Below are 20,487 nucleotides of genomic sequence, written 5' to 3'. Positions count from 1 at the left end.
CCAAATTGAAACAAGGTCCCCCATATTCGGCAAGCAACCTTCTTGATTTTACGAAAAGAAAAAAAAGAAAAAGTGTGATGCCAGTGGCTGTCTATATGAGGTAATTGTTTTGACACGTTGGCTTAATTACATGAACGAAACACGGGGTTTGCTGCGATCCACTATGGCAAATGAAAAGAGCCCTTCTGTGCAAGTCTACACAAATTGACTTTGCAGTGCATTGTGGGAAGTGTCAACTGATATGGGCGAGGTGGATTTGTTGTTGTTTGTTCTCATTTATATTTATTTATTTATGTTTTGTGGGTTTTGTTTTGGGTGTTTTTTTTTTTTGTTTTCTTTTGTTTTTTGTTTTTGTTTTTTGGGTGTTTCTCTTTTCTTTTTTTTTCTTCTTTTTTTGGGCGGCAAGGCAGAGATTTTGCATGTCAGTTACAGATACAGTCTTTGTTCCGAATATGGCGTTTGCCTTATCAATCTGATTTCCAGACTTTCTCTGGGCTTTACCAGGACTTTAAAGGCTCAAATAGGTGGGTAATAAATTATAAGAGGAAATTGTGGCAGTCTGTCTTACTAGATAGTCAACCCCTGTACCAACCCTCGACAAATCTGTGCCTGGCACATAGTAGGCAGACAATAAATATTTACGGAATAAATGAATGGATGTGTGTCCAGAGCCAGGTATTTTTCACTCGCTCTCAAGGTTAGTTCCATCCTGTCAAAATACTAAAGGCAGGCAAATGTCACTCTTCAGTGTATCAGATTGTAAACCGTGGGGCATCTTGGGTGACTCATTCAACGGAATGTTGGTTTAATGAATTCTTCCTGTGCTCTCCAACTTGTTTGGCAAGGGGCCTGAAGGGGTTAAGGTCTGCAGAGTGCTTGGAACGTAGCTAATGTTGTGTGAATAGCAGAGTAAATGATTACTGCTCTGCCTTTATGAGACAGCTTCTAGACAGAAAGGAGCAGGAGGACCTCGGTGTACATCTGCCAGGGCTGGGGAATCCAGCCCTTGGGCAGGCGAGAGCAAACTCAAGATATGTAGACGCAGCTTCAGGCGCCCACGCTGCCCCAGAGGACATGAATCCTGGTGGGGAGATGGTCCCTATGGAGATCTTCTGGATGGGAAGCAGTGAAAGATAAGCTATTACCTGCCCACAAGGTTAACTTCTCATATTTATCTCAAACACAGGTAAGCAGGGGGCAGGACTCTGGTGGTATAATTTTTATCTTTAGAGGTAGGATTTAAAAAATGTTTTTCATTTTATTTATTTACTTATTTCATTTTCTTTCTTTCTTTCTTTCTTTTTTTTTTTTTTTTTTTTAGAAAGAGAGAGAGCACAGGCAGAAGAGAAGGGCAGAAGGAAAGAGAGAGAGAATCTCAACCAGGCTCTACGCTGTAGGCAGAGCCCAATGCGGGGCTCAATCCCACGACACTGGGATCATGACCTGAGCCCAAACTGAGTTGGACGCTTAATCGACTGAGTCTTCCAGGTGCCCCTAGAGGTAGGATTTTTCAATAAATCTTTAGGATTTGTGTTTTATTTGTTCAGGGGCTAGAAAGTTGTCTATGGCAGGAACACATCAGGATGTAAAGAATCTAACTGGCATCCATGCCCTGCTTTGCCAGAATCCCCTCCCCTTCTGTCTCCACTTCCCTAAACAAAGCCACAGCCCATCCTGTTTGCTCCGATAGTCTGACAAACTGAAGCTGGGGTTGGGTTGGGCTGGATCCAGACTGGTGGAGAGCATTAACCCCAGTAGTCAAGCAGTTGGGTGCAAGTCCTGATTCTTTCAGCAACTTGCTGTATGCCTCCAGTGGGAGGTTTCAGTCCACTTGACTGGAAAATGGGAAATCATGGCACCTGCCTTCTTGACCCACACAGGGATGTTGTCAATATGAGATAAAATAATAATTGGGAAAGCTTTTCGAAAGATTTGAAGACTTCGGAGGTAAGGTGCTCTATGAGGGGGGAAGGTGGCTCTAGAACAGAGGCTCAGACTGCAGTGCCAGACTCTGTGGAGACAGAAGAGAGTTGTGAGGGTAAACTGAGGGTCAGTCACATGACTGTATCAGCGACGACCATCCGAACCAAATTAGAACCAATCTCCCCAAACCGGAGGATGTAGGAAGGTCATGTATACAGGAACAACATGGGGCTGGATACTTGAGTCCTGATTCTCTCACTTGTGAGGGTTTGTGTGTGTGTGTGTGTGTGTGTGTGTGTGTGTGTGATTCTTGGACTGCCCCACCTAACTTTTCTGAGCTCCAGTTTCCTCATCTATTGAAAGGAGACGATTTAGAACCTTCCTGAGAGAGTTATTGAAAGGAACTGATGCAGTAATTTGTGTGAAACCCTGGTATTTTTTAGGATCTCAGTAAGAGTTGGCTCTGTCAGTGATCCACTTACCCATTCATTGATTCCCTCATTGATTCAGAACATCTCACTGCCTTGGGTTGGTGCCTTGTCTCAGGAAGTCATTAGCACTTGAGGACTTTTTCGATGGTAAAAGTTGCTGGCTCATAAGCACCATCACCAGCAGTAGTTAAGGGAAGTAAGAATGCATCCCTGCCCCTTTGTCTGTACACCAAATTATTCTTATTGTTCACAGGGCACCAGAAGCCTTGGGTTCCTCTGCCGGCTCAGGATCCTCTCTCTTTTGCTGCCTGGGTGCGGGGAGGGCTCCACTGAGCCAACTCCCCCCACAAAAGAAGGAAGAACAATAGGCTTGTTGCCTTTTCTTCCATAAAAATGCTCCCTGAGGTACCATATAATCAGAGCAGGGTTGTGACAGTCAGCATGTCTCTGCTCTCCCCATATCCCAGCCGTAATACAACATTAGAAGCAATTAGAGCTTGTTCTAGGTTGTTTGTAAGATGATTATTATAGCCATTGCAGGGACGTCTCAAAACAGTGGAGTTAAGGATTACGACGTGTTCCACATTTCCGAAGCTGCTAACCGGGGAGGTGCAGAGAAGAGCCTAAGACACAGAGACAGACAAAGCCCAGCTCATCAGCCCTGCCAACAAGGCTCTGGGCCTTGACGTGCATTCTCAGTGTGGGGCACCTGAGGGCTGATGGGAAGCATTATCTCCTTTGCAGAGCGGCTGAGCAGTGGGGGCTCAGCCCTGGGAGGATGGGCTGGACCGGAAGCTCAACTACCGTATCCTTTTCTTTCTTCAGACATGTCAAAAAGCCCCCTCTCCATCAGACAGCCAAACATCTGAACCGCAAAAGGACTCTGGCCACAGTCCCTTTCTCTCTGTTCTGTTTAGCAACACACACAAATACTTGACCGCATTTGATGTGGAAAATCTGGAATGTCAATCTTCCACAATTGTACTGAAGCCTACTTTTATTTAGAGGAAACAGAAAACAGCTGGTCAGCTTGCTGTCCAAACTTGCTCACCTGCCTTTCCTCCATAATGCTCTGTAAAGCATCCTTCTAGCTACCGAGGCAAAGAATCATGGGGCCGTTTTGTACTTTTTCCCTTTCTTTTCATTCCAAGAAGTATTGAATATGCTCCTATTATATGCCAGGCAAACAAAGACCCCTGACCTCATGAAACTTTATGATTTTAATTTTTTAAACATTTTATTTATTTTGTGTGTATGTCTGTGTGTGAGAGAGAGAGAGAGAGAGAGGGGCAGAGATAGAGGAGAGAGAGGATCCCAAGCAGGGTTCATGCTATATTAGCGTAGAGCCCAGCACGGGGCTTGACCTCACGGACCACCAAGACCAACACCTGAGCCAAAATCAAGAATCGGTTGCTTAACAGACTCATAAATTCTGACTTGGACTCTAACAGTGGACTTTTTCCTGGGGTTTGCCCTCTCCTCCTCAAGCCTACTTCTTGTGTCATCATTGACCCAAGTATAAGTCTCAGACTCTCCCTCGTTCCTATACAGCCTTGAACCCTGCATCCCAGGCCCTGTATGTATTATCCCAAGCCTTTTCCACTTGATCTCCCTCTATGTCACGAGCCCCCGGCTCTAGCCAGAGTGAATTCTCCATTTTTCCCCAACACACCCTGCCTTTTCTCACCCTAGAGTGTAGTATTTACAGGAAAAAGAAGCTAACATTCGTTGCACTCTGCTAACAGACAGAGCTTTGTACACCTTTTAGATTTGATAGCAATCCTATGATGTATAAGGCGGGGGAACAGAGTTGCCTTGTCTGAAGTCACACGGTAGAATGTGCCGGAGGCAAGATTCAGATCTCCAACTGTCTGAGTCCAAATCCGGTGCTCTTCCTCCCAGATCACACAGTTCCTTATGATTTATTCCCTGATTCCAGACTGGGACCACTGGAAGAGCCATGCGTGTTCACCTTTGTGCTACCTCCAGTGCCTGGCACAAAGTCTCACAGGGGCTGGGGGAGAACGTACTATCTGAATTAAACTTCTTTGAATATAATTGAATTCAGCCGAACAAGCTTTTAAAAGACTATTCATTAACGTACGTTTTGGCAGCTTCTTGTTGAGATTTAATCTGCTAGTCTGTGTGTCAGCCCTCTCATAATCTGTGGCTTTCTCTCCTGAATTCTATCCTGGTTCTCTGCAACTCTCCACGGTTCTTGAGCTGCACCCAGCTGAGAGCCTTTAGAAGGCCAGTGACGGTAAATTTCTTTATCTGTGTGTTTCAGCTGTCTTTTCTTCCCATTCTCCCTACCTGCCTCATTTTTTCCATTTGAGATCCCCTTATGGACGTCCATTCCCCTGTCCAGATTTCATTCTTACCGGTGTGCACACCAAGGCAGCCTTCAGGGGTCCTTGGTTCTGGCTCTGCGTTTCCTGGGGAGCAGGGGGATCGGCACCCACCGCTTCTCTAGTGTATGGTTTCCTTACGGGGAACTGCACATATGGTTTTAAAATTCCTGCCAGATCTGCTATGTGCAATCCTCATTGTTTAATGTACCATAATTAATAAGTAAATATTTTTAGATCCTACTGATGTCGAGGCACTTTAGATGTTCTCTCCAGACTGTTCTTTCTACGCGATACTTGGTCAGGCAGCTTGCTTTATGACCCCTCAAAGCAGTTCTGCTTTCCCTCCCAGGCCCCTAGTGATCAGCACACATCTCCCGGGAAGACGCACAGTCCATGGAAGGAGAAGAAATAGAGACCTTGGTCTTTTAAATGAAGATGTTGAGAAAGAGAAGGGGGAAGTACCCGGGGCATTTCTTACATTCCTTTGCCTCTTGATGTGAAGGACCCTGTGGGGTCACTGTGCCACACACCTTTGGTCATCTTCAAGTCCCAGTTCTGTGACTTTTACACCTTCCCACGCCCACCTACCACATCTGACCACCTCCCATAGTCCCTCCTTCGGTAGTTGTCAAACCACAAAAAGCCAGCAGCGGCATGTGGCCCCAGTCTCAACCCCACAGATGGAACGTTTGGTAGAAGGGGATGAGTCGCTAAATAAATAGAATGCATTGTAAGTGTTGATAGATTTTCTGTTCTGTCCTGGCATTGTGCTCAGTGGAGGATTACCGCTGTGTGTGTTTAAATGTGACAGCTGTTTCATTCACTCCCTGGCGTGTTGGAGAAGCCGTGATAAAACCAGCGATACGCCTTCAGAATCCTTAAAGTGAAATCCTCCAGAAAAAAAAAAAAAAAAAGTTCCCCTCCCAACCCTCCCTGTCCCCATTTCTCCACTCATTCTCACATGCATTTCTGGTTATTGCACTTTATTTCTGCTTTTTCTTTTTTCTTTTCTTCTTTTGCACGCTCTGGATGAGAAATACCCTCTGGAAGACCTTCCACCTCTGGTTGTTGGGCATCCCTGAAGCAGTCAGCTTCATTTTGGTACCCTGGTTGCGGAGGGAATGCAGAGCATTTAGAAACCTTAATTAAGGAACATTTAGGAAGATAGGCTGATGAGGGGCAAGATTAGCAATGGATTTCACTGTTGCCTGCCTACGACTTTCTGTTTAATTATTACAAGAGGAGCTGCCAGCAAATGCAAGAGCTGAAGGTCTGATCCTGAACCACACTGACCTGGATTTCTGTTTCATTAGATTTCATTTAATTCCGGCAAAGGAGGCAATTTCTTAGACCCTAGTAGAGTTGAATGTTAACCTCCAGGCCACAGGAATGAAGGGGCAAGAATGCATTTCACCCTGAGCTCTTCCAGTTCCTCCCCTACATACCAGATACACAGTCCCGCCTGGATCCCAACACCTCTTACTGTTTGGGGAAACAGAGGGGATGGGGATCTGGCGTGTCCCGGTGAGGGCTCAAATGAGCTGAATAATTGAGTCAACAGTATCCTCTTTGAACTGAAGAGGGAGAGAGAAAAATCCTCTCCGCTAGATTTACAAGAAAGGATCTTCCTTTCTCTAAGTCTTTCCGGCGTTTTCTGAAATGGCTGAGTTTGTTTCCGATGACCCCGAGGGACTGCTCCACTGAACAGCTTGTGCCTAAGAAGTGCTGTGGTCAGGTGCTGATCGGCCTGGTATGGGGTGAGGGGTGAGAGAAGATGGCGAGGGACGGAAGGGTGGTAAGGGATTCCCCGGGGACTACAGGTTCATCACATATCTATATATTTCTCAATGTTCACCTCCTACCTCTTCTCCATCCTAGGTCAATGGTCAAAGTTGATTGAGGGATTCTAAAAACTCAAGCAAAGATATTGAATCCAAGAGGACTTGGGTTCTGCCTTCTCTGTACCTTAACTAGCAGTTAGTCTCTCTTGGCGTCCTGTATGAACAAAATGGGAATGTTAATTCCTATTTCACAGAAAGCTTCCAGAACTAAGAAAAATGCCTCACACAGCATTCCACACATAACAGGGTCTCCATATATGTTAGTTGCCACTTCTACTCCATGCGCGTGGGGGGAGTAGGAAGACCATGCTCTGAAGAAAGCCAAAGATGACCTACCCCACTCCTACTGGTCTTATATTAAGCTGAAACAAAAGAATCAACATAAAAATAAAACATGTTATTAAGGACATAAAAAGTTAGCAAGTTGTGCTATATTCATAGAGTGGAATACTTCTCAGCAGTAAAAAAAGAACAAACTTCTGACTTGTGCAAGAACATGCACAGGATAGCAGTCTCTTCAGTAAGAAATCAGCGACCTATGGTAACTTGATGACAAGCTTCAGGGATGGACCTCAAACTTTCGCTCCCCTGTATCTATGTACGATGAGCTCATTCACCGGCTCTCACTTTATTTTGGATTTTCCCTTGGAAAAGGTCATGAGCACCATACTAATTGACTTAAGTCAAACACAAAGGGCTAGGGACAGGCACACCTCATTTTTTTTTTTCTTCATTTCATTGCACTTCACAGATACTGCATTCTTCACAAGTTGAAGGTTGGTGGCAACCTTGTATGGAACAAGTCTATCGGCGCCATTTTTCCCATAGCATTTGCTCAGTTTATGTCTCTGTGTCCCATTTTGGTAATATTCGTAATATTTCAATCTCCTTCATTATTATTATATTGGTTATGGTGATCTTTGATCAGGGATCTTTGATGTTGCTATTGTCCTTGTTCTGGAGTGCCACAAACCATGCCCGCCTAAGACAACTAACTCAGTTGACATATGTGTGCTCTGGCCTCTCCACTGAGCAACGATTCCCCATCTCTCTCCCTCTCCTCAGGCCTCCCTATTCCCTGAGACACAACACTATTGAAAGTAGGCCAATTAAGGACGTCTGGGTGGCTCAGTTGGTTAAGCGTCTGGCTCTTGATTTCAGCTCAGGTCACAGTCTCCTGGTTTGTGAGATCGAGCCCTCTGCGTCGGTCTCTGTGCTGACATTGCAGAGCCTGCCTGGGATTCTCTCTCTCTCTCCCTCTTTCTCTGCCCACCCTCCTCTCAAAATAAATAAAGACACTTAAAAATCTTTTTAAAGGAAAGGAAAATAAAAGAGAGGAGGCCAATTAATAACCCTACACTGACCTCTAAGTGTACAAGTGAAAGGAAGACTCACACATCTCTCCCTTTCAAGCCCAAGCTAGAAATGATCAAGCTCAGCGAGGAAAGTGTGTTGAAAGCCAAGGCAGACCAAAAGCTAGGCCTCTTGTGCCAGTCAGCCAAGCTGTGAATGCAAAGGAGAAGTTCCTGAAGGCAATTAAAAGCGCTACGTCAGTAAACACAAATGACAAGAAAGCCTTCTTGCTGACGTGGAGAGAGTTTTCATGGTCTGGAGAGAAGATTTAACCAGCAACGCCTAATCCAGAGTAAGGCCTGACCTCTCTTCTGTTCTATGAAAGGTTGAGAGAGGTGAGGAAGCTGCAGAAAAAAAAAAAAAATGTGAAGCTGGCAGAGGTTGGTTCATGAGGTTTAAGGAAAGAAGCCATCTCCGTAACTTAACAGTGTAAACTAAGACAGCAAGTGTGAATGTAGGAGCTGCATCAAGTTCTCCAGAAGATTCTGCTAAGGTAATTAATATAGGTGTCATCGCTACACAACAGATTTTCAGTGTAGATTAAATGGCCTTCCCTTAGAAGAAGATGCCACCTAGGACTTTCACAGCTAGAGAGAAGTCAATGCCTGGCTTCAACGCTTCAAAGAACAGGCTATTTTTTTAGGAACTAATGCAGTTTGTGACTTTAAGCTGAAGCCAGCGCTCACTTACCCCTACGAAAATCCTAGGGCCCTTAAGAAATATGCTAAATGGACTCTGCCTGTGCTGTATAAATGGAGCAACAAAGTCTGGATGACAGCACACCTGTTTACAACATGGTTTGCTGAATATTTTATACCCACTGTTGAGACTTACTGCTCAGGAAAGAAAAAAAAATTCTTTTTAAAATATCACTGCTTGTCGACAATGTGCCTGGTCACCCAAGAGCTCTGATGGGGACGGTACAGCGAGCTGTAATGTCGTTTCATGCTTCCCAACACAGCATCTGTTCTGTAGCTTATGGACCAAGGAGTAATTTCAACTTGCAGTCCTATTATTTAAGAAATACATTTTGTAAGGCTATAGTTGCCATGGATAGTGATTCCTCTGATGGATCTGGGCAAAGTAAATTGAAAACCTTATGTAAAGGATTCACCATTCTAGATGCCATTAAGAACATTTGTGATTCATGGGAAGAGGTCGAATATCGACATTTACAGGAATGTGGAAGAAGTTGATTTCAATCCTCATGGGTGAATGTGAGGGGTTCAAGACTTGAGAGGAGTAAGGAGCTGCAGATGTGGTGGAAATAGCAAGAGAACTAGAAGCGGAGCCTGAAGATCGGACTGAATTTTTACCAACTCATCATAAAATGAGGGGATCAGGAGTTGCTTCTTATGGATGAGCAAAGAAGGTAAGGTTTCTTGAGATGGAAACTACTCCTGGTGGAGATGTTACGAAGATTGTTGAAATGACAACACAGGGTTTGGAATATTACATGAACTCAATTAACAAAACAGAAAACAGCAGCAAGGGTTTGAGAGGGTTGACTCCAATTTTGAAAGAAGTTCTTCTGTGGGTAAAATGCTATCCAACAGCATCGCGTGCAATAGAGAAATCACTCATGGAGAGAAGGGTCAATGTGGTAAATTTCACTGTCGTCTTATTTCACGACATTGCCACAGCCACCCCAACAACCACCCTGATCAGTCAGCAGCCATCAACATCAACATCAATGCAAGCCCTCCACCAGCAAAAGATTATGACTCGCTGAAAGCTCAGATGGTGGCTACCATTTTTTAACATAAAGTATTTTTAAATTAAGGTATGTACATTTTTAGACATAATGGTATTGCGCACCTAATACAGTATAATGTAAACATAAATTTAAATAAAAGGGGGGACACATGGGTGGCTAAGTTGGTTGAGCCGTCAGGTCATGACCCCAGTGTCATCTGGGATCATGCCTCATGTCAGGCTCTGCACTGAGTGTGGAGTCTGCTTAAGATACACACACTCTCTCTCTCTCTGTCTCTCTCTCCCTCTCCCTCCTCCCTCTGCCCCTCAAGCACTCTCTGTCTCTCAAAAAAAACAAAACAAAACAAAACAAAACGTAACTTTTATGTGTACTGAGAAACCAAACAATTTATTTGACTTACTTTATTATGATACTCATTTTATTGTGATGTGGTCCTTATCGTGTCTTTGTCGTCATTTCCTGACAGTCCCCACCTTGCACTTTATCTTCCAGTGGTGGTGATGTTTTTGCACACCTCACTCACGTTTCTTCAGGTCTCATATCCTTGTTCACCCTATTCCCGTGGTCTCATCACACCCTCCAAGTTTCCTTTGCCAGCGTCTCACACGTCCTTCAGACTCCGCAGAGGGGTCTTCCGATCTCTGGAAACTTTCCCTTCGCTTCTAGGTTGAGCTGCCCACAGTGCTTTCCAAATGCCTCCTAAACATCCTCCTCTTGGGACACACAGCACACTGGATCGGGAGGTCCTCAAGACCAGGAACTGGACCCGTAATATCTCCGAGGTATGACTGTGCTCTATGGGTCAACTTACACGGCATTCGATAAAAGATAAAACTTTAGAGACAAAACTCAGATCAGTAGTTTTCGGGGCAGGAGGTGAGGGGCGGTGATTTACTACAACAGGGCACAAAGGAACTTTTCAGGGCTTGGGAATATTCTATATATTATTTACGATGGCGGCTCTGCTTACAATGTACACCTAGAAATGGTGATTTTTACTGTATATAAGTTGTACCTCAATAAGCATGATTTTTTACAGAGTTGGTAAAGATGTAATTTTCTTTCTCTATTTTTCCTTTCTGGAGGGATGTGACTTGTCCACGTTGTCAGGTACTAAGGATCCCGCGGAGGCCTCCCTAGAACCTAGGGCCCATTGAATCCCTAGGGATCCCATAAATGGACATGATGGGGCTTTAAACAACCTCTAATTCTATGCAAATGTTTGCATATGTGTACAAATGAATTTTCCTGGGGAGATGTCTCACAGTTTCAAATAGATTAAAGGTTACTGTGGCTCACTGCCCATTCCTCATATGAGAACAACCAGAGAGAGAGAGAGAGAGAGAGAGAGAGAGAAACTGATCCATATTTCCAGAGTACAAGATAAAGTGAGACTATTGTATAAGTTTGTCACCAGGGATGGGCACTGGGAGGCCATAGTTTGAGGTCAGTCCCTGCACATTATCATCAAGTGACTATCATTAGCAGGTGTTCTTATTAAAGAGAACCATACTTTATATGCAGGCTCATTTCTGAGGACCTATAGTGTCACTCACTGTGATTCCCAAGCTCATAGCAGGGAAAAGAGAAAGAGACTTGCATAAATCCTCCTTAATTTGGAACACTTAATAGGTTCCTTGTACAGTGTTGCAGAAGTTTGAAAATGGAAGCAGGGAAAGGAGGTCACCAATGATAGGTAGAAAGCAGGATGCCAGGCACAGCTTAATGGAATCTGTGGTATTGATCCAAGTGGCAAATGCATCGCATTGTAACAGTATTGAAAGCTTTATGCTGGGCCCTAGCTCAGAAAAGGCCACAGCTGCTAATTTGCAAAAATATCAGGGTTTCAAAAGTTACCGGGGGCCTTTGAAAGATAAATCACCAGGTGTCCCTTTAATAACTGCAGCACACTCCCATGACTTCATGAGGTATTTCTATCTAGAAAAGTGGGCCCTGAGAACACACTCTTGCTAGTGACAGTGTTATAGCACAAGCTTCCAGACAGGAATATCTCTCCGGGCCTCACACGCTGTGAATAATTAGTCAATCTGTGGTGCGAATGGAGACAGCATCAAGAGTGTTGCAAGGGCAGGCCAGCTGTGCTCCGCACGGGCCTGAAAGCATGCGCCATTTTGGACAAGGCATATTCTGTGCTGGGGTATGCACCTGGCCACATGGGCTCAAGTCATGTTAACGGAATGCTGAGGAATGTTCTCTTCTGACATAGGCAGTGCGACAAAAATGATGGGCGTGCTATTTCCACTGAGCCGTCCCGAGTTCAGTGTTTAAAGACGTGTTTGCATATAATGATTCACAAAACCCTCATATACTGACCCACCTCCTACTACACAATATCCTCTCCATGTTAATGGCCCCATCCCAACAAGCCGGGTGCTACTTTTATTTCTAAATCGGTAAGTCTGACAAGAGATCTTTTGGGCAGATATGGTCCAAATGGGGCTGAAGAGGCCTTGCTTGTAACTTCCAATCCTAACAGTCATTTCCAAATAGAACAGTGAATACATAGGTTATGAAGAAATGAGTGGCAGTGCTGGGGAGCTAGTGACTCACTTGAACAAGAAGGGTTTGAAAACAGTGTTCATGGCCTCAGAGGCCCAGACATGGATGTAGAGAGTTTGGATAAGTAATAGAGAATGGGGGGGGGGGGGGTGTAGCATCTGGCAGTACAGTGGAAACTTCTCAAATGCCCCTAAAGCCTGGTGGTCATGGGTTGCAAGACTAAAGTATCATAACAAAAGCAAAACAAGAATTCAGAAAACACCAGGTCATAGGAGTCACATATGCCAAGAAGATACATTTGTGTGGATATTCGAGAACCCGAGGATGGAAATTTCATGGACATAAGAATACATAAGTAAGAAGTAAAATGGACTAGAATATTGTTGTGGGAATATACTATGAATTGCCCAGCCAGCCAGATGTAGTGGTAACTAAACCAGCACAGAAGCATGATACACGGGCAATATTAGAAACTTCAAACAGGTGTACATTTCCAGGGCATCTCACGCTGGTGAAATCAAAGGACACATCAAAAAACCAAAGGACACTTCTGGTAATTTTCTTTAGAATATGGGGGGCAACAAATGACATGGATACTACACAGTATAAAACCAACAAGAAAACTTTGCTCGGGACATGAAACTGAGAAAAATTGGGAGAGAGTGACTGTTTCGTCTTGGTGTCCCTAATGTCCAGAGAACAAAACACTGAATATTCTAGATTTTTAGAAGGGATATATCAAAACATTGAAAAATAGACACAAATGGAAGGCACAAGATGAAATTACAGGGGATTCTTTCAAAGACGCAAAGAAAGGCAGGTGGAATTCCCCCCACACCTCAGTGTTATTTTGCACTCTGAAAAATGAGGGAAATAAAAGGAAATAACTAATTATGACTATAAAGAGTCAGCATACCTAAATGGTAGGCAGGTTAAGTTGCAAAGGGAAGTGGGGTCAATGGCGTCTTTTTGGAGACAAAAAGTATTGAAATGGGACACGCCCACTACTTAGATCACATGAGAAAAATACTGTCATATTTAACATAGAACTTCACATCTGTTAATTCTTAGATTTTTCTCTTTTTGTCAGAAAGCATGATATCTGGGCTGAAAACGGCAGATCCAACAATTTTAAAAGAGTTTATGCCCACGATATCCTAAGGCAATGAGAAATTTATGTCAAGGAGATTCGCACAACTGTAACTATGATCAGAAATCTTCAAGGAATCCTGGAGAACGAAAGAAATCCACCCCCCGCCCTGCCAACAAGAAATTAGCATATTTGTTTGCCACTTTCAGAAATAAAAATTTTCTTTTGGTGAATCTAGAAAACGCTATAGCCTGTGTATCTGGACTTTTGTTCGCTCTGACTCAGCTCCTATAGGAGAAAGGTTTTAGCAGGGTATTAAGGGGTCTTATCCTGTTAAATATTTTATCAGTGACTTGGATAAACAGCAAATCTGTGGATGCTTCACAGTAGAAAGTTATATGATGTGTTGAAAAGATAGAACTGAGATCCAAAGAGATTTAAATGAGTGATATTGGCATGTCAGTTCTAACAAGATAACATTCAATAGATGATGAGCTTAAGGTCCCTAAATTTAGTGCAAAAATCCAATCTCACTTATTCATGATGGATGAGATAAGGCTTAATAGGAACATGCGAAACAAATAAAGAACAACAAGAAATGTAGCGATATCTGATGTCAAATGTGCGGTATGAATAAAAAGGCTATGTGCCTGCCAAAAAATTCTAATGGACTCCTAGGAAAAAGAAGATGGGCCCCTATACTGTACTAATCAGACTGTATCTGTGATATCATGTTTCCTTTCGGGGGGGGGAGGGGTTGTACACCAGTGAATGGAGTATCATAAAGACGAATAATGGGTATATTAGAAATGCTGTTTCAACTACAACTATGTATCACTCTATAAATGAGAAACGTTACAGAAGTTGAGGATATTTATATAAAAAAATGGAAGCTTCTCCTTAACTATCTGAAAGGCTAATATAAGAAAGATTTTTTTTTTTTTTTAATTCTGTGTGGTCTCAAGAGGACAAACATACCACTGTGAGGAAGTCTTAAGGAAACAAATTTTCAGAAATAATTTAGTAACAGACACCTTCAAAGATAGAAGAGGTTCTTTTAGGAGTTCCAAGTCCTTGCCTTACTGGAAGCAACCACAGACATGGTGACCACGTGCTATGGATTCTGTGCAAGGCAAAGATCAGATGGATATTGATGCCGACCGAGTGTTTGTTCCCAGTTCACGGTCCAAGAACTTCCTACTCAAATTGTAAGCGCCTGCCAATTTTCTTTCTCCTGAGTTTCAATCCTGGATGATAGCTGAAGCTCACTTAATTTTCCCCCTTCTTCACAGCACCTCCTCTATTTCCTAGTCAAGACTTTCAGTAGGGGTGCCTGGGTGGCTCAGCGGGCTAAGCTTCTGACTCTTGATCTTGGCTCAGGTCTTGATCTCACCGCTCCTGAGATGGAGCCCTGTGTCAGGCTCTGTGCTGACAGCACAGAGCCTGCTTGGGATTCTCTCTTCCCCTCCCTCTCTTGTCCTCTCACATTCTGCTCTCTCAAAATAAATAAATATTTTAAAAAAGATTTGCAGTAGGAAACATAGATCTTTTTCTACTGGTTGTCAAACTTTCTGTTTCAGGAACTGTTTGCCTTTGTAAGAAACACTGCCCCATTGAAGAGCTTTTGCATATGTGGTTAATGTCTATCTATAGTCACAGTAATAAACATTTAAAAATTGGAATTAAAAATGTATCTATTAATCACTTAGCAACACTAAATCCATTACATATAAAAATAAATTAAATATATTATGAAAAATAGGTATATGTCTTCAACACAAAGAAATAAGAAGAAGAAAAGTGGGATTCTATATTTTTGAAAATTTCTTTAATACCAGGCTCGATAGAACATAACCTTCTCATATCTGCTTTTACATTAAATCACAAAATATGTAGTTTGAAAAGGAAGGAGCATTTTCATAGCTTTTTGGATAATTGTGGATATTCTTGGATATAACACCCAAATCAAAGAGTGGTGGTTTCTTAAAGGTTAGTTGCAATGTGGAATTTGAAATCATATTAATGAATACTTCATAATTTGCTATGCTAAAATCCATGAGTTTTGTCTTGCATTCTGAACATTTTTTAAAAGTTTATTTAAAGACAGAGAAAGTGCAAGCAGGGGAGGGTCAGAGAGACAGGGAGAGAGAGAATCAGAAGCAGGCTCTGCACAGCGGAGCCCAATGTAGGGCTTGATCTTACGAACCTCGAGATCATGATTTGAGCTGAAATCAAGAGTCTGCTGCCCTGGGAGCCACTCAGGAGCCACTCTGCCTTGCATTTTAAATAAACCTTTTATCAATGCCTGGTCATGCCCTGCTCCTTTAGGAAATAATGGTTTGCTGACTTTATGTAGATTTCCAAATGTTGACACCTTCCGTTATAAAACACCAGAAAACTTAACGTTCCTTAGTACAAGGTATCTGTCAAGCTCCTGGCAAAAGTTTTCCAAAATTCTGTTTTCTTTTGAATGCTCTGGTTTTATCGTTGGCAATAAGTACCATCAATTGTTACCCTTGAAATGGGACACACAATCATTCATTTAAAAAAAAGAAAAAATCTACTAGTTCAATCATAGTTTGAACAATCATAGTTTGTCAGTCAGTCACCCAAGAAAAAATGCAATTTCATGCAAGAAGCAGCTTGCAACTAAAACAATTGCACAGTTGCATTTGTTCAGGAAAATCACCACTCTTGTTAGGCGGAGGAAGTGCTTTCTTTGTACTTCCCATTTTGTCAAATATTAAAAAGGTATGTAATAAGAATCAAGATTTAACAAAATTAATTTTTACTAGTTCTTTAAAATTATTGTTATGTGAAACGGGCAATGTTTTTTTGTTTTTTGTTTTTTCTTGATGTAAGTACATGAGGAATACAATGACCACAGAGACAGTTTAGTGCCAGCGCCTTAATTCTTCTTATGGTTCCAGCGCTGCTTTGACCTATTAGAGCAAGTATCAATGCAGTGATAAAGGCAAATAATGTCTTGACAGTTTTAGAAAAAAAAAAAATTTAGTCTTGATCTCATGAACTCCTGAGAAGGTCTTGTGCACTCCCAGGGGTCTCCAGACCACGCTTTGAGAACTATTACTATGGCAAAATGTGGCTTGGAAATCTTGTGTCAGATCATTTTTGAGAGAGTCTCCAGCCTTGTTTCTCTGTGATTCTAGAACTGTATTACTTCCCCTTCTCATACAGCCCTTCCCCTGGTCATGTGGTTGACACCTTCCATTTAAGAACACAGTTTCCCAATTCTCAATTCTGCTCATGTCCTGAGAATGAAATCTGTCTGTTACTTTGGTTTTGGAGGGAAAAAACAGAAAGATTGGGGGGAAAATGATATGCAAAAGGAAGGCTTAAGTATATAGTTTGCATCTGCTCAGAACTAGAGATGCAACAATGAGCACAGACATGGTAAGTGAGTTGAGCAAGTCCTGTTGGCTGCTTCTGGGCCTTTGGGAGCAATGCTCTCCCCCTTGGGTCGCATGGGATATCACTGTCCTGCTGGGGGGGGGGGGGAGGCTTTGCATCAGAAACTCCTAGAGATTCTTTTTTTTTAAATGTTTATTTTTATTTTATTACCATTATTATTTTTTTTTTTAGAGAGAGAGAGACAGAGAGAGACAACACAAGGAGGGGCAGAGAGAGAAGGAGACACAGAATCCAAAGCAGGCTCCAAGCTCTGAGCTGTCAGCACAGAGCCTGACGCGGGGCTCGAACCCATGAACTGTGAGATCATGACCCGAACTAAAGTCAGATGCTTAACCAACTGAGCCACCCAGGCGCCCCAAGAGATTCTTTATAAAATGCACATTCCAGAGTGCCTGGGTGGCTCAGTCTGTTAAGCATCTGACTCCGATTTCAGCTCAGGTCACGATCTCATGCTTTGTGACTTTGAGCCCCGCACTGGGCTCTGCACTGAAAGCACGGAGCCTGCTTGGGATTCTCTCTCTACCTCTCTCTCTGTTCCTACCCAGCTGTGCTCTCTCTCTCTCCTCTCAAAATATATAAACTAAAAAAATCCCTGCACATTCCTGGGCTATGCACTTGGAGCTTCTGAGTTCGTATGTCTCTGAGGGTGGAGATAGGAGCTTTGGCATCTCTAGCTTGCAAAAACTCACATGACTTTTATCGGCATCTCAGTTAAAAACCATTGCTCTAGGGGATAGTAAAGTAGAAGCATAACCAGGTAAGCACAGCTGAGCCTAAAGATGCTGGGTTTATCTGTTTTGGTATTAAGCAAAGGACCAGTCAGGAGAGTGGACAGAGCAGGCTTGGAAACAGTCACGAGTAGTCAGGGAAGTACCTTCAGGAATAGTTTGATCTGAATTGGTGGACAGAGGAAGAGCTCTCCCAAATCCCAGGAGCTCTTTCTTTGGTTGTCAACATCTTTATTCAGTATCGCTTCACTCTCCAGCAGGATAGAAGTAAATGACAACTAAGAATCTTAAAAGAAAAAAAAAAATTAAAAAGTGGCTGGGAGACCAATAGCTGTCCACGAGAACATGTCTGAGTAGTAATGGCGACTTCCCTTTCATCAATGTAACTTGCAGTCGCTCAAGTAAGAACACTTGGAGTGGAAAATCTATTAATACTGAAGCCTGGGACTGGCTGGAAGCACAAAATGTGCAGAGTGAGCTATCACAGCTCCCTCTTTTCTCGGTGTCGTAACTCTTAATCTGCTAAAGACATTGCAGAGAAACTAGAAAAGCTTTTCTTTTGATTTTTTCCAAGTGACACCAAATACGCTGTTCCTGACCCTACATGCGCCTGGTTTATTTTGGAAGAGACTTAGGATGATGTGCTTTCTTGGGCTCAGCCTGATAGATCAGAACCCAAAGAGAAGCTCCACCACTCACAATATTGGATAAACACAGTTCATCACCCGTCTCTTCAGATTGTTAAGACACCCAGAAAATGGGGCATCTAGGTTTTCTCCCTTTTACTGAATTCTGCAGTTTGGACGATGGCCACTTGGATTTACAGAGAGGTATCATGCCATCATTGTCTTGTTGTTGTTGTTGTTTCAAGTTTTTATTTACATTCTAGTTAGTTAAAAAAAATAAGTTCTAGTTAGTTAACACATATAGTAAAATTGGTTTCAGATGTAGAATTTAGTGATTCATCACTTACAACACCCAGTGCTCATCACAAGTACCCTCCTTAAGAGCCATCATCCAATTAGCCCATCCCCCACCCACCTTCCTCCAGAAAGCCTGGGTTTGTTCTCTATAGGTAAGAGCCTCTTATGGTTTGCTTCCTTCTCTCCCCCTCTCTTTTTTTCCCTTCCCCTATGTTCATCTGTCTCGTATCTTAAATTCCATATATGATGAAATCATATGCTATTTGCCTTTTCCTGACTGACTTATTTCGCTTAGCATAATGCACTCTAGCTCCACCCACGTTGTTGCAAATGGCAAGAGTTCATTCTTTTTGATGGCTGAGTAACATTCTATTGCATAGATATACCACATCTTCTTTATCCATTCATCAGTCATGGGAATTTGGACCCTTTCCATAGTTTGACTGTTGTTGATACCGCCATTGTTTTTTACATTTTCAACCTCAAGGGAGATGGCAGCTCTTCTCTTCTAGAAAGCTGCAATTTAGCTATGCTGCCACAAGGAGGTGATAGAGTGCAAACCTAATGTGGTCCAAACTATACGGTGTACATTTTTCCTGAAATATACGATGGTTGCTCTAATACAACACTTATTTGCATTAAGACATCAATTTTCCATAAGCTTTGCAAATATCTTGTTAAAACAGTTAAAACAAAACAAATGTCAAAATAGATCATCTTGGTGAGTGACACGACCTAAACTCTAAGCTAATGACAAATAACGTCTGTTTAAAGCGTGCTACTTGCTTCATCAGTCAAAGCACTTTGCAAGTGGTAGCTCATTTAAAAATGTCAAAAACCGTATGAGATGGGTACTATTAATGTTAGGATTTTTAGATTAAGAAACCAAGGCATAGATACAAGAAATAATAGGAGTGAGTTACAATGCTAGTAAGTGATAGAATTATGTGTCATATCTCAGGTATTCTGCTATAGAAGTTCCTATGGTAACAAAGCTACCTTGCCTCTATTTGACTTCTATTACTCTACAGCTATTATTGCTTTTACTGAATATTGTACCTTCATCTTAATATACTAATTAGAACACTTTTTCCAGGTTTATTTATCTCCTGACTTCCCCAAGATAGTAAGTTTCAAGGATGTTACAAGTAGCATACTATTTCTTAACGAGGATCCTTGGATCATGTGAAATGTGAGAATAGTGCTTCTATTATAAAGTTGGATTAAGGAGTTTAGTTAATAGAAAATACCATACAATATATGTGTTGAACATTATATTGGTATTATGTGACACTGGCTGTCAGTTGATAAGAGAACTTGCTGGATGAGCTTGTTCACGTCCCACAGACACTGGGACACTATTTCCTTTCCATAGTGGGCATGTGATACTGAGGATGCTTACTTTGAATTTAGTTTCTCACCTTTGCGGGTGTCCGCAAAATATATTACCTTACAAGAAACAACTGTTCTCTCCTTGCTTTTTTCAACAGATTCAAGATCTCTCTGCCAGCACTGGCCTCTCCCTCCTGATGTCTCAGGCTGTAATCCTCTTAGCTTTTGTCTGCTTTACAGCCCTTTCTCTATCAGAACCACATACATCACCCAAACCATCTTGGAAATTTCTAGAAGGGAAAACCAGCAACAACATCAATTTGTTTAGTCTTTTTCCGGTGGTTCCCAATTACTTTCTTTCTTTTTCTTTTTTTCTATTTGTAATCTTTTCCCCTTACTTAGCCCATCCTTCTTGAGGGCTCTGGAGAACTTTATGACTACTTGGTCCTTCAATTCTCTGAAACTCCACCCTGTATTCTAGAATTGACATACATGTACTCTATGAGTACAGAGTCTTACTCTGATTCCATCCCTGACATCCAAACTCTTCCAGCTTTGAACTAGCCTGGTGTCAAAGTCTCATATAACAGCGTGCCCTCAAGTGCAGGTGTGGGTACGGCAGCCTAGGGAATCTGTTCTGTGACTGATCTTTTTTTCAGATTTAAAATAACTGTGTCATCGTGTGGCCACAATAATCCTTGCACCCCCCCGCCCCCGGGATTCATGCCCTTGGGTATTCCCCTCCTTCTTGCCTCCTCACCCACTAGAACAGTGATGGAAACGATGTGATTTCCAAGGCTGGGTCATAAAAGCTATCCTGGTTTCTGTGTTGCTCTCTTTTGGATC

At 42.5% G+C, this 20,487-nt stretch overlaps 1 long non-coding RNA gene across 1 annotated transcript; it reads left to right on the top strand.

The window, feature by feature from the left end:
* Positions 1-910: 910 nt before the first annotated feature.
* LOC106974924 (uncharacterized) lies at positions 911-13,473 on the top strand. The gene is made up of 4 exons (XR_008290570.1): positions 911-1,186; positions 1,326-1,500; positions 10,283-10,398; positions 13,227-13,473. It is a non-coding gene; the product is annotated as an uncharacterized LOC106974924 (long non-coding RNA).
* Positions 13,474-20,487: the final 7,014 nt, after the last annotated feature.

The sequence above is a fragment of the Acinonyx jubatus genome, chromosome D1 (assembly GCF_027475565.1).
Source record: "Acinonyx jubatus isolate Ajub_Pintada_27869175 chromosome D1, VMU_Ajub_asm_v1.0, whole genome shotgun sequence".
NCBI classification, from domain to species: Eukaryota; Metazoa; Chordata; class Mammalia; order Carnivora; family Felidae; genus Acinonyx; species Acinonyx jubatus.
Note: the sequence above shows the minus strand (reverse complement) of the source record. Positions and strands in the feature narration are given on the sequence as shown.